Here is a 14,625-nt window from a genome sequence, read left to right on the forward strand (position 1 = left end):
TCTATATATTTTTGTTACTATTAGAAGTGCACCACAGTTGTTCCACAGTTATCTAGCACGGTTACCATTCGGATTTATAGACTAGGATGTAGTCCACATGACCAGTGTCATGTGTTGACGTTAATGTGTGGTTATTACCCTTGTTCGGAAACTCGTTAGGCGCTACGCGTGCGGCGCACTCGGGCCTAGCGATTTATTGAAAAATCAGAAAAAGGAAAGAATTTTTTTTTGTATTTTTATATGTATAATACTCTATTTATACGTATAATACAGAATTTTATGTATAATACATGTTTATGCATAAAACATTATTGATACTAAAACTCACATATTTGATTTTGTAGGAGCAAACTACTATATTGTCCATATTTTGTCAAATATTTTGTATACAACTTGAACAATAGTCTCGTTGCTCACGCACCTTCCTCTCTCCATTGTCTGCGTTGAGCACTTAAGAACATCATTGTGTTTCTTCAAACTATGCATTGGTAAAGAGTTCCAATGTGTGGGCATGAGGGCAATACCCTTTCTCCATCATATATTTCCTCAGGTTTAGTTCTAAATTGACTTCACCGTTCTCAAAGAACAGCTTCATGAGCATAATAACAATGTCTTTGGAACCAAACACCTTCCCTTGATTTTGTGGTAACACACCACTCACGTCTCCGCATATCATGATCAACAAAGAATTATAATCTTTACAGTTTACAATCATGTGAACCTTCTCTTAGGAATTTCATCGAACAGTTGGCGTGCTTTGATCTTGGCGTGTCTTTTGATTTGTTCAGGCTACACCAACACAACCACCATGTATCTGTAACGAGGGTTCAATCTTTCGAAAACCCATTTCTACAAAGCAACCACTAAAGCCAATCTCTGTTCTGTTTGGAAAAATGAAAAAAAGTTGTTAGATAATATCGGAGCAAGGAAACGAAACATACGAATCGGAGGAAGTTTTTTCACCATTACGCGGACGCGTTTTCTAATTCTATGCCGTCCACGTCCATTCCACGGCCCACCGCGTAATGCAACCGAAGTGACTCAGTTCGCCACGCAGTCCACCCGCGTCACGTTTAACCGGCCGAGTAATCGTCTCCGCGGCCGATTTTTTGAACAAAGGTTATTACTAAGGCTCTCGGTAAAATCTGTAAAATTTAATTTAATTTGTTATTTATTTCTTTTCAAATAGAAAGATTAGATATATGTAATTTTACGAAGTAAATCATATACTAATATCCACAGTAAACGAAACAATTCACATATATTAATATTTTTAAAGTAGATATTTAGGCATATCCGTTATATGCATATATATATATATATACACATATTTAAAGAATTACATATATACATTATATAATTATTATATTTATGTGAGTTTTACAGCATTTTTATTTTTAAAATTATTTTATTTTACATTTTAGAGTTTAAAAAGTCAATATTTTTTGTGATTAAATATTATTATTTTATACTATATTTGGATTATTATATAATTTTTAATTTTTATATTATTGATATGGATCAAATCAAATATCTGACCAAATGTATAATTTTTTGATTTGATCATAACTGATTATTCGAATAATAATAATCCCTAATAATAATGACTACACATTAACGTTCATAAGCGCACTTATCACGTAAACTGGAATTTTATTCTGCTAATTAGACAAACTTGAAAAAAGTCTAGTATTTTCCGCACAAACCCAACTCTACTTTCATTAGCTACTATACTAGTTTTATTAGCTCTTAATGGTGTTCATGACCATATTGCTTTTTATAATTGTTAAAACAACACAAAGGATTGGCTCTGCTAAATCCATTCATATTATTATTATTATATTTGGAACAAAAGAATGAATTTGGGTACAAATTTGGCGTACCGTCAGGGGCGGACGGACGTTGTTGACTACGGGGGCACGTGCCCCCTACTACTTAAAAAAAAAAATTATATTTGATATAATATATAGTTATGCATATATAAATTTGCAGGAGAAGTAAGAAATCTAGAACACATTTATTATATGTCCCTAAATCTAATCTAGTCCATATAAAAAGAAAGATAAGTTTAGTTTTACAAAGCCCAATCTAAAACTTAAAAAAGTTAATAATGGAAGTTTTTAATTTTAACCTAGTAAACGACACTAACGTTTTCGACTTTTCGTCGTCTTCTTTCTTCTAGTTTTTACCGACTAGATTTTTCCTAATCACAAAAGTATAACGCAGGCAAACAAAAAGAGTATTCAACAGAGAAGCTAAAAGGTAAAACTCAATGAAAATTTTGATTTATGTGACTTAAGTAATAGGAAATCGTGAGAACATAAAAGTTATAGTATTGTGCTAATTTTTTTTTTTCAGAGACAAAATTTCATTGGAAAAATATTTCAAGCCTAAAAGAAAATTTGTATCTACATCTGACAATTCTGAGGATGATTTTTATTCTCGTATAATAAATTTGTAAGATACTTTTTGTTATGAAAATTTTTTTATTTAAAAGAGTTAAGTTATTAAAGTGCCCCCCATTGATAATAGTTCTGGATCCGCCACTGCGTACCGTCACAGCCTTGTCTAATCATGGAGAATGCATTGCATCTAAAATATACTTTTATATATATTCTTCACTCAGGCAGAACTTTGTCTAGATTGTTATATAGAATTATAGATGATAAGATTGCATGTGCGCTTTATGGGTTGATCGTAAATATTTACACACACATTTTTAATATCGTAACTAAAAGTAATGTTATAAAATTGTTATAAAATTGATGCTAGAATCTTATGATCTAACTACGTGTGTTTTTGACAAAAAAAAAAACTACGTGTGTGTACTGTTACTATATATGAAATAAAGTTAAGTGGCTTTACTTAGTTCTGTTAATCGTCTATTATAATTAAACCACTCAACCTTAAGAATGTAATATACTTATTAGTTCCAAAATACGAGCTTAAGGCGTTCTGTGGATTCCCAAGAAACCCGAATTCGAATCCACACCACATCAGTTTTTCACACGCGTGACCATCGAAGCTTTTTACATTCTCTTTCCGAAAAATGGTAGTTTCAAAATACAGCAACAATATATTCATGCGAAAAAAAAACAATATATTCATGTGTTTCAAAAGAAATTTTGTAACGAAATGTTATATTAGTATATACATAACATAATTTTAAAACGACAAATATCTACAAGATATATCTGTGTATATAATTTAAATTTGAATATGTCACATATAATAAATATAATAAAAGAAATGGAGTGAGTGGAGAATAGTGGAATGATAAAAAGATGAGTGATTTTCACTCTAGGTCACTTTCCATCTTTTTATTACATAATAAGTCACTTCTTGCTATTGGGGTAGTTTTTGTGACTAAAATCCAAACAATTGCTAACTAATCTTATTCTTCTAACTAGAGTGGTCCCACCAATTTTAAGCTTTGTCATTTTCCTTCTCTCTCTCTCAGTAGCAAGAAAAATAACTTTAATTGTAGACACAAGAAAATTTTGAATCTGAAAATAAAGAGATACACGACGGTGAGGATGAAGCTATGAAAGAGTGACCGTTGTGGTCTCTTTGAGCTCACCTGGTCGGATTCTCGTTGCGTCGTCGTCACCTTAAACACGAACCACTCAAATTCAAGCTTTTCTCTTCTGCAACTCTTCCTTCTCTGCCTTGATTTGTGCCCTGCAACTCATCTGTACCGTTTCCGTCTCGTCTTCTCTTAAGACGTCAAAGCCCCAAATCCGTAGTAGTTTTCTTTGTCATCTCCTTCGCTGTATCTACATATCTTCATCTCCTCTGCTGTGTTTCTACAACTTTCCCTACGTCGTCACCTTGTCTCTTCGCCGCGGCACTGTTTCGAGAAGCTAGAGAACATCAATGGCTACTTTTATTTTTTGCAACTTTGGTCCTTCGTGTTTTATATAACTTTGGTTTTGCAACTTTGGTCCTTTATGGACAGATTGCTATTGTTGGGTTTCAGGATGAGTGATATAATCTTACTGTAATCTGATATTGAAACGTTTAAACAGTTTATGTAATCGACGAAGAATAAGATGATCTTTAGCCCTCTCTTGTTCATTAAACAAACTTATTAAATCATAAAAAAAACTGAGAAATTTGCTGTACATGTGTACACATTTAACATTTTGTTGTATGTACGGTGAAAACATGAATTTGTCAACGAACAAAGTGTACACATGTACATTTGTGAACAAGCGTACATATGGCAATGTCCATACTAATGTAATTGTGTACACACATACGAATTAGTATACATATGAACAATGTACAAATGTTAAAACATACAATAGATTTATAAAGTTTATATATGAAAAGTTTACACATGTACACTTGTGAACCAATGTACATATGGCAATGTCCACATATATTTTATTATCCACGTGTACACATATATTTTATTGTCCACGTGTACAAGGTTTTCCAAAAACTACATGTACCAGGTTTTGCGAAAAATCACATATCTACCAGTATGTTTGTACATTGCTCTTATGATATTTGATGATCTTAGTATTTTTGGTATAGTTGCTAAAAAATATATTTTAAGTAACTTGTTTTAATTCTTAGATCGTTATAGTTCTCATTATATTTATATATTGAATTTGTTTGTTCAATATTCATATCATATGGGATAAAAATAAATTTTAAAATTTCATTTTTTGTCAACTTTAGAAATTCAATTAAATCATTTATATCATTCCATTCATAATATAGTGTCCACATGGACATCCAAAGCCATTGATTTTTCTTTGGAGTTTTGTGTTTACTTTTATGGAAAACATTAACAATATTTGGTGTCCAAACTAGCATAGAGAAATTATCAGTGTGAACATATGAATTATTATTTTCAACAATGACATCTCATGATTTTTTATGGTTTTAACATATGTTTTAGTTTATTTAAATTATTTACGATGCGTTTTGATGTTGTTGTATGTATGTGTTCATTTGCATATTATAAGGGCTCGGAAGCACAATTGGAAGTTTGAAATTAGTTCAAGAGGACTTATACGAAAATCTGAGAGTTTGGGTTCACATTGAGAAGAACAGAAATGTTCAAGGACCAAACATGCAAAAAAGGAGAAGTTTGGCTTGGAAACGATCGATCTATGTCTTCATCACCAAAACCAATCAATCATGGATTAACTAGAGGTCGGTGCTGGCTTATCACAGAGTCATGTTCACGGATCGAGCTTAAGCATGACTTGAAGATGAATCGAGACGACGAAGGTGGATCTGTAGTCGGAGATCGCCGCGGTGGCTCTCCGTCGTCGCGCTGAGAGATCCTGGTTGCAGTCGGGACAAGAAGACACATAGGGCCTAGCGATTTGATGCGGTTGCAGCCAACACAGTAACAATAACGCTCCAATCTTTCTTCATTAACGACAAGATCTCACGGCGGACAGGAGACACCGCGGAAGAGAAGCCCCAAGGAGAATGAAGACCACTGCGGTGGATGAAGCTCGCCGTGGCTCTGAAGATTCCGGTGGACAGTTCGGCGAGTCCCGGTGTCTATGGTGTGATGGTGAAATCTCAGTTATGTTTTAATAAAAAAAAACCTGATAAAGATGAAGAGAGTGTTCAAAATAATAAAAATAAAAAAAATGAAGAGAAAAGTAACGAAGAGAATGGGACCACCATTTATAAAAGGAGAGAAGAGAGTGTGTGGAAAGAGAATAGTTCAGTTTTAGTTAGAAAAGCTAACGACAATTTGATCAAATAGTTAGAGAAAGTGTGTGGGTAGAAGAAAATGTCCTAGGATGTTATTAAAACTGTAAATGTGACCTACAATGTAATACTTTCTAAAAAGATTGGAGATATGGTTGAGAAAGTAATAAAGAGAAGAAAAGGAAGAAGCGACGGGGAAGCGACAAGTAAGAAGATGCTTTACTCAAAGAGGCATGAAGAGATAAGAATTAAGCCACTGTTTCTATCAGATTCTTTGGTCCCTCTTTAGCCTTTTTCATCCTTCTATTGGTTATATTCTGCTTGCATCCGTCATCCATGAGTTCACTACACCCACACAAAAAAATTGTATTAACCCTAACGTTCTTCTTCTTTTTTTTTTTTTTGGTAAAAACGTTTTTAGGTCATGTTTCTTTTCTGACTATGGGCCGTATACTATCTTTTAGCTACCGTAAACATTTTTATATGTTGATGAACCGCCATTTAAAATTTGCTTTTGATAAAAAAACTCAATATATGTAAATTGCAACCCTACTTATTCAAGTAATCTTCGTACAACATCAACTAGACCTTTGATATAAACTTTATCTATTGCGCGCTTCCATATAATCTTATGCGGTTCTGCTAGAAAGTAAGATAGATTTAGATGTTTTGTGAAATTAATTCATTTTTACAATGGAAACGTAGACTTGGGCCAGGAGCTTTTTGCTCCTGAGAGGCATGAAGATATGGTAGAGAAAGTAATAAAGCGAAAAAAAGGAAGAAGCTATGGGGAAGCGATAAGTACGAACATGCTTTACTCAAAGAGGCATGAAGAGATAAGAATTAATAAGGAGTTCTTTTCTTAACTTGTCGAACCAACCTAGTTTTTTACCTCTTTCTAGTATTGTTGTTTAAATCTACTTAAAAAAAATCTACAGGCATGGGCGACATGACATTTCTTATCTAGTACTACTGAATATGTGAAATGTTATTACACTAGAGGATTTTGTATTTTTGCAAGAAATAACATGTTGAGTATGATCTTCTTTTTGTGAACATATACAAATGAGTATGATCAAAAAATATATAACAACACGAAAGGAAACACAAGACAGTCAAAACCCATTTACTGCTCAGAGGTCTTCTAATGGTGCATCATTTTGAAGGAAAACATAAAAAATAATACACCATTAGATAAATTTTCTCTCATTTTTTATATTTTCTCTCAAAATGAATAATCTTTATATTTATCAATTAGTTCTTAAAATTTTATATAATTCTGTTTTATATTTAAAAAGACTCAATATTTATGTTTTATTCTTTAGAGAAATCATTAATACTTTTGTAAATAATATAGAAATTTGTTTATAAGCATTTTAGAATCAATATTAAATAGTATTTAATAAGAAAAAAATGAAAAAAACCATTGGAGCAAAATGCAAATTCATTTTGAGTTTACTCATTTTTAGAGAGAAAATGATGTAAACTATTGGAGATGCCTTTAGCTAGCTTTTTAGTAGTAAAGACTTGTAGTCATACAAAAATGACAGAATTTAAATCTGCTTGGTCAGAAACGTAATTATATCAATTACAGTAGAATTAGTGTACTGATTTTGTTTTTGTTTCTCTATTACTTTTATTTTTATTTTATTTTTGGTGCACATGTTTCTCTATTTTTATAAAAGAAGAAAAATCACAGCCTTAAAATAACTGTTTTGGAAAAAAGACAAACATGATAAAAAACATGCCAATATGTCTCTATGACTATGAGTTGGAGATAGACCCACCTACAGCTCGTAAAGTTTGACTATATAACCTTTTGTAGGAATAATGTACAAGATTCTGCCATATATGTAGTTTACAGAAATTACAAAATAGAGGAGGAAATTAAATCGAACCATACATTCTATACACATATATGTAATTTTTTCTGTGTTTTTGTTAACATAAGATTTCAAACCAAATTAAATTTTGTTAATTTTCTAAATACATAGCTTGTATAAAAATTATATTATAAGAAATGCAAGTAACAAAAATTGATAGGTAAAAGAATCTTTTCTGATATCCAAATAATAGAACCAATGACCGCTCTCTTTCACTCGGCTTCTCATAACATAAATAATTTTCTTACCAATACATAACTAAAAGATTTACTCTTTTCTCTATATGGCATTTGAATATGGAACCTGGGACAGCACGGCATCTTTCTTTTGCTGGTCGTCTGCAGCTTATTGGCTCAGTGGCCACAGATGATGCAGGTTCTGATGGATGGTTTACATGAAAAAACTAATACCTTTCTTCTCCGGTACAGCTTCAAAGCTACTGCGTATGCCATATGGCATGAACAACGTCCGTCGAGTAGGAGATTCTCCAAAGAACCCATGTCGACTGATTTCCTTCCTTGACAAGTTGGTCTGAAACCGAACCTGTTTGCCGAACCTGTCTGATTAGGGGAAGAGGTGGAAGGAAACACGAAAAGGCCATGGTGCTGTGGTTTGCTAGCTAATGAATTCACTTCATTTTTATCTAGTTCTTTTAGCTCTATATTCTTACTCAAATAATATTTTTTTGTTCTCAATTCTTTTAATGAGGTGAGTTAATTTAAAATTGAAAGAAGAATATGGAAACTGGGGAGATAAATAAATAACACAGATATTTAAATACTAGACTCTATATTTCATCAGTGTTTAAAAATAATTAGATTCACGCTAAGATCCGATTTAACTCTATATCGCCCAAATGTAGTAAATTAATTATGACTGTAACACCCAATCTCAATCATCGGTTCTCTCTCTTTCTAGTTGCTAACTTTACTTTACTTTTGCAGTATCACCCATCATTGTCTCACGGCTATATTGAAGCCATCTTCTCATAGACAAACTGAAATATATTGGAAATTTTTTCGTGGCAGTACTAACGGCGATTTTATATATTTATACAGATCTTGATATCTTTATTCGGTGATATGATGACTATATTATGCTTCCTATAAGATCTCCCGTGAGTAATAACTATGAGAAAAATTAAATCATCAACTTGAAAAATTCGACAGGTTCTGTTCAAACATATTACCCCAGGTGCTTGTATAATGCCAAGATACCACTACTTGTAGGTCATCAATTAGCGGTAGAATGGTAAGAGCACACTAGCTAGGAGATAATTCTAATTTTACCACAAACTTAATACTACTTTCAAATTTACCTTTAAAAGATGACTATTTTCATAAATACTCTTATTTTTTATAAGAAAATTAAACTAACCATTTTAAATCATTTATAAAAGTTAAACAATCATTTATAAAATTTTATAAATCCAACTTCACTCCTTAGAAACTAAACCCTAAATAATAATCAATAAATCCTAAACCTAAATGTCAAGATACTTTAATTTGACTGAAAATATTTTTGAAAAGTAATAGCTAACTTATAGTATTTCAAGCAATTTCTCTTTTGTTTTCCTCTCTTTTGCTTACAAACTCTCGCATGCTTAGATAGAGAAAAAATCGTTCTAATTAGAAAAAATACCATTGTTTTCATTTCATTTCAAGATTTTTTTTGGATGAAAGTACAACGTTACAAATGAGCAAAACAAAGGATTACTTTACATATACAAATTGCGCTTATTACTGTATTATTACGATACATAACACGATTACAAAACTAAGTTCAAATTAATATATATATATATGTATATATAAATGTATAATTTTCCAAAGAAGCAAATTTATCTTACAAAATAAAAAGATAAATCCAAAAAGTGTGAACTCGATCATTAGCCGGGAATAATATATATGTTGTCAACAATGTATTATTTTTTTCGAAAGAGAATTAAAAAGCCGTATATACCAAAGGAACCAATTATTTACAAGTGACAACATTATTCCAAACTGGTTGAATTAAACAGATCAATGCACCTGGAGCGCAGAAACCATATCGCTGCTCAATATGCGTCTATAAATAGTGGTTTCAAGAAATCTCCTCAACAGCTCATCAACGACTCTTTGGGTAATTCTCTAGACACATACATATATCGATATCATACAGGTGTCTTATATAGAGCCCTGTTATAAAATCAAAACTCCTATACTTTTGTCAAGTTCTTGATGACCATGATGAGAGGTTTTTTCAAGTTCTTTTAATATCCCGTACTTTCAATCGTAAACCCAAAATCTATTTTTAATGGTTTGAGAGGCATTGATAGTGTTGACAGAAGATAGAGAGCACGGATGATGAGATACAATATGGAACAGTTTCTTTGCATCTTACTCCTTTGTGCTCTCTAGCCTTCTGTCATCACTTTCTATTTGCTTAATCTTTTTCTTTCTTTTCGTTTTTTTTATTTAACACTCTTCTATAACACACTTTTTAAGTCTACGAATAATTTTTTTTCAAATGAATGTAAATTTATTCAATCAAAACACGTGGTACATCAAGTGCATCTATTGTTTGTTTGATTAAAGAATCAAATAATTGAACTTAATAAACAATGAAAAAAATGTGCTTGAGCTTCATGTTGTAGGAGAATCTTGTGACCTTGTCCCAAACCAAGTGCGTAAGCCTTCATCAAGATGCTTTATACCCCTTCCCTTGGATTGATAACATTATGACGCGGACCGTTTTGTCTACAAACTTAGTCAGGCTATTCGCATCAGACGGTTGCTCACCATGTCGACGCGAGTTACGCTTCCTCCATATACTGTGAACAGTGCTTGAAAGGTATAGCGTAGAAGAAATACCTCTGTAGGATTGTGTCTCGTAGTGGTGTGATAATGTCAATCATATCACTACACGTTGGTGATAATCCACTAATAATTACATTATTGACTGAAGCAATTATGAACTTGTAAAGGCCAAAACACCAGTTTGGTTTCTCTAATACCAATAATCAATATTCCTGTATTTTCCCAGTTGGTCATGAGATATATTAGGTATTATAGGCTCTTTTTTGGCCAAAGTTATAGCTTATATATTGCATTTTTCATTATTAACTTAATTAGAGCTTCATTGGATAGTATGTTTATTTTTCGAAAGGCACATAAATAAACTCTAGTATGCTAGATCTACAAGAATACAAGACACAAGACACTAGTCACCAATAGGCTAGTACTGCAGTCCTTAAATCTATTCTGTCAAACATAATATACAAATAACATTTAGTTAGTATATAATTTACAAAAATATCATTAAAAATTAAAATTATATTTAAAATTTTCATTAATGGTATTTTTAATTATTATTTAAACATTATATCATTTTACAAAAATGTACCATCACACATAACATCATTTTACCATCTAAACAGTATTGTTTATATTTGACATTTTCTATTTAATATAGTAAAATCTTATAATTTTGTATTTTATATTTTAAATAACTAATTAAATTCATAGAAAATATTAAAATAATATAAACAAATATTATATAAAAGTATTTTTAATTATTCTTTCACGTTATAATATATACAAGAAATAACGTATTACTCAGAATAGAACTTTATGGTTTGAGTTAAAATTTTCTCATCATATAACTAAATGTCGAATATACCTGAAGTGCAAGATAAAATTTTCTATTTCTATATTAACACATTATTTTCATATAAATTATAAACCTTGGAATAAGAAAATAAATTCCACACCTAGGGCGTTTAACCTTCAGTTCAGTTGGTGACAATTTAATCAAACAGAAAAATGAACAAAACATTCAGATGAAAAATTAATAAATATAAATATATGAAATCTTGTTTAATCCGATGAATTTTTTCTTCGTAACTTTTTCATTCATAAAAGTAACTAGAGGAACATGGTGGACCCACTGACATAAAATTTAAGGAATAAGAATTTTACCATCATATTTTTTCTAAGAATTAGTTAATGTTTGATTGCAAGGTGAATCATGGAATTATAATGTTGTCATAGGGTCTAGACACTAGTGTTTTCCTATCTAACACATATTCATGATGGATAGTAATAGGTTTGCATTTTATTTAAATTAAATATTTAATTTATAAATTTATCGAATATCGAGTACCGAGTTTGCTTTCGTATTACTATTATACTAGGTGTTTTGCCTGCACATACGAGCTTAATCCTTTTACAAATATTTATTAGTTTATTTTTTATTAATTCAAAAACTAGCATAATAACTTATTATTTATGTTTTCAAAATAGTAAATCAAACATCAAGTTATATATATATATATATATATTACGAAAAATTTAATTAAAATATATATGTTTATTATTGTGTAGAAATTTTAAAAGAAAACATTCACATTTAGAAATATTTTAAAAAATATCTTTATACAAATATAGTTGATTAATATTTAATTATGAATTTTTTATATGTTATTTTCCTAACTTTTATAATTGAAAAAAAATTTTAAGATAACAACACAATATATAAGAATTATCTTATTTAAAACAAATTATAATATTATAAATAAAATTTCGTTTTTAATTATGTAATTAATTATATATAAAATTCGTTAAGGGTATAACACTTAATTTATTATAAATTGTAAAAATTTAAGATAACAACATAATATATAAGAATTATCTTATTTTTTTAAAAAAATCTAATATTATAAATAAAATTTTGTTTTTAATTATGTAATTAATTATATATAAAATTCATTAAGGGTAACATTGACTTTAACCACTTGATTTATTATAAAACATTTTATATCTTACTTTAAATTTATAATTAAAAAAATATGTTTTAAGATAACAACAAAATATATAAGAATTATCTTTTTTTTTTAAATAATAATATTATTAATAAAAATTTGTTTTTGATTATATATAAAATTCATTAAGGGTATAAACGTTATTAACCACTCTAACTTTCAACGTGAGAGCCCAATTCTAAAAAAATACTTTAAACTAGATGTTTTGCCCGCATTTGCGGGCTTAATCGTTTTACACATATATATTAGTTTATATTTTATTAATTCAAAAATCAGCATGATAACTTATTATTTATGTTTTTAAAAAAAAAATCAAACATCAAATTATATATATTTATATATATATATAAATGACGTAAATTTAATTAAAATATATATGTTTATTATTATGCTGAAATTTTAAAAGAAAACATTCACATATTAAAAAATATTTTAGTAAATATATTTATACAAATTTAGTTGATTAATGTTTAATTATAAATTTTTTATTTGTTATTTTCGAAATTTATAATTGAAAAATAAATTTTAAGATAACAACACAATATATAAGAATTATCTTATTTAAGTAAATTAATATTATTAATAAAAATTCGGTTGTAGTTATATAATTAATTATATATGAAATTCATTAAGGGTAACAATGACTTTAACCGCTTAATTATTATAAATAGTTTTATATCTTATTTTAAATTTTATAACTGAAAAATATGTTTTAAGATAACAACACAATGTAAAAATTATCTTTTTGAAAAGAAAATTGATATTATAAATAAAAATTCGTTTTTGATTATATAAAATATGTTTCAAGATAACAACACAATCTAAAATTTATATTTTCGAAAAGAAAATTAATATTATAAATAAAAATTCGTTTTTGATTATATAGTTAATTATATACAAATTCATTAAGGGTATAAACGATATTAACCGTGCTAACTTTTAATGTGAGAGCTACGTTGCTAAAAATTACTTCGCAAATAATAGTATAGATTGTTTTATATCTTACTTTAAATTTATAATTAAAAAATATGTTTTAAGATAACAACAATATATATAAGAATTATCTTTAAAAAAAAATATTATTAATAAAAATTTGTTTTTGATTATATATAAAATTATTAAGGATACAAACGTTATTAACCGCTCTAACTTTCAACGTGATAGCTTAATTCCAAAAATGTAATTACTTCGCAAATAATAATATAGATTTTTTCTAAGAATTAGTTAATGTTTGATTGCTAGGTGAATCATGGAATTATGATGTTGTCATATGGTCTAGACACTAGTGTGTTCCTATCTAACACATATTCACGATGGATAGTATAGGTTTGCATTTTATTTAAGTTAAATATTTAATTTATGAATAAATTAAATTTTTGATTAAATATCTAACACGTAGTTTGCTTTCGTATTGTTTTCAGTTAATCTCAGTTACATCACTTCTAGTGAAGGAATTAAGATTGGTTGTGTAATCATGTGATTTTTTTTTGTTATAAGGAAAAATTTATTGTATAAGGTTTAAATTTATCTCTCTCTAGTTTTTTTTTTTGTTAGCATCTCTCTCTAGTTAAATTTATTGTTTAATTTAGTTTAAATAATTATAATCATATTTAATTAAAGATGATAGATTTCAGTTATATGTGGCGATTGGTTATAATTTTATTTGTGGAATTAATCCATCTTTTTCATTCATAATCACAATGATTCTTTGGCACAACATGGACAGAGGATCAATACTATTAAAAGGGAAGGAGTCCTAAAAAATATACTTAAAACAAGTCATAGTTGGACCATTTCATTTAATTAAAATTCCTATTATTTCTCATACTACTAACTTAATTATTCTTCATTAAAAACAAATTAGTCATAAAAAAATGGTACTAACCTAATTATCTACTTATACGTTTACTATATACGCATTATTTCATCATAAATATTTTGAGCTAATATTAAATAATGTCCACCCTATATTTATATAGTGTATGGTTACTTGTGATTTATTTAATAGATAATACCTTCGAAGACTATAAACAAAATATAATATCCATTGTAAAAAATACATTTTTTACAAAGATGAACCATTATTTTATACTAACCTTATTAACTAAACTGATTTCATTAACCATGTTATATATATGAACACTTCAACATTATCATTCACAAACTAAACGATGTTTGTCACAACTTAATATTCCAAGTTGGTTGTATTATTTTAATACCAAACCAGTTCCTATAAAAATCCATAGATATGATTAT

The 14,625-nt window shown here is 28.8% G+C and overlaps 2 long non-coding RNA genes across 2 annotated transcripts; one reads left to right on the top strand and one right to left on the bottom strand.

Moving 5' to 3' along the window:
• Nucleotides 1–311: 311 nt before the first annotated feature.
• Nucleotides 312–1,849, bottom strand: LOC103852331. Its single transcript, XR_629893.3, has 2 exons — nucleotides 964–1,849; nucleotides 312–881 (listed from the first exon to the last, which is right to left on the bottom strand). It is a non-coding gene; the product is annotated as an uncharacterized LOC103852331 (long non-coding RNA).
• Nucleotides 1,850–8,377: 6,528 nt separating this feature from the next.
• LOC103852332 lies at nucleotides 8,378–10,639 on the top strand. Its single transcript, XR_629894.3, has 2 exons — nucleotides 8,378–9,689; nucleotides 10,204–10,639. It is a non-coding gene; the product is annotated as an uncharacterized LOC103852332 (long non-coding RNA).
• The last annotated feature ends 3,986 nt before the right edge of the window (nucleotides 10,640–14,625 follow it).

The sequence above is a fragment of the Brassica rapa genome, chromosome A02 (assembly GCF_000309985.2).
Source record: "Brassica rapa cultivar Chiifu-401-42 chromosome A02, CAAS_Brap_v3.01, whole genome shotgun sequence".
Classification (NCBI taxonomy): Eukaryota; Viridiplantae; Streptophyta; class Magnoliopsida; order Brassicales; family Brassicaceae; genus Brassica; species Brassica rapa.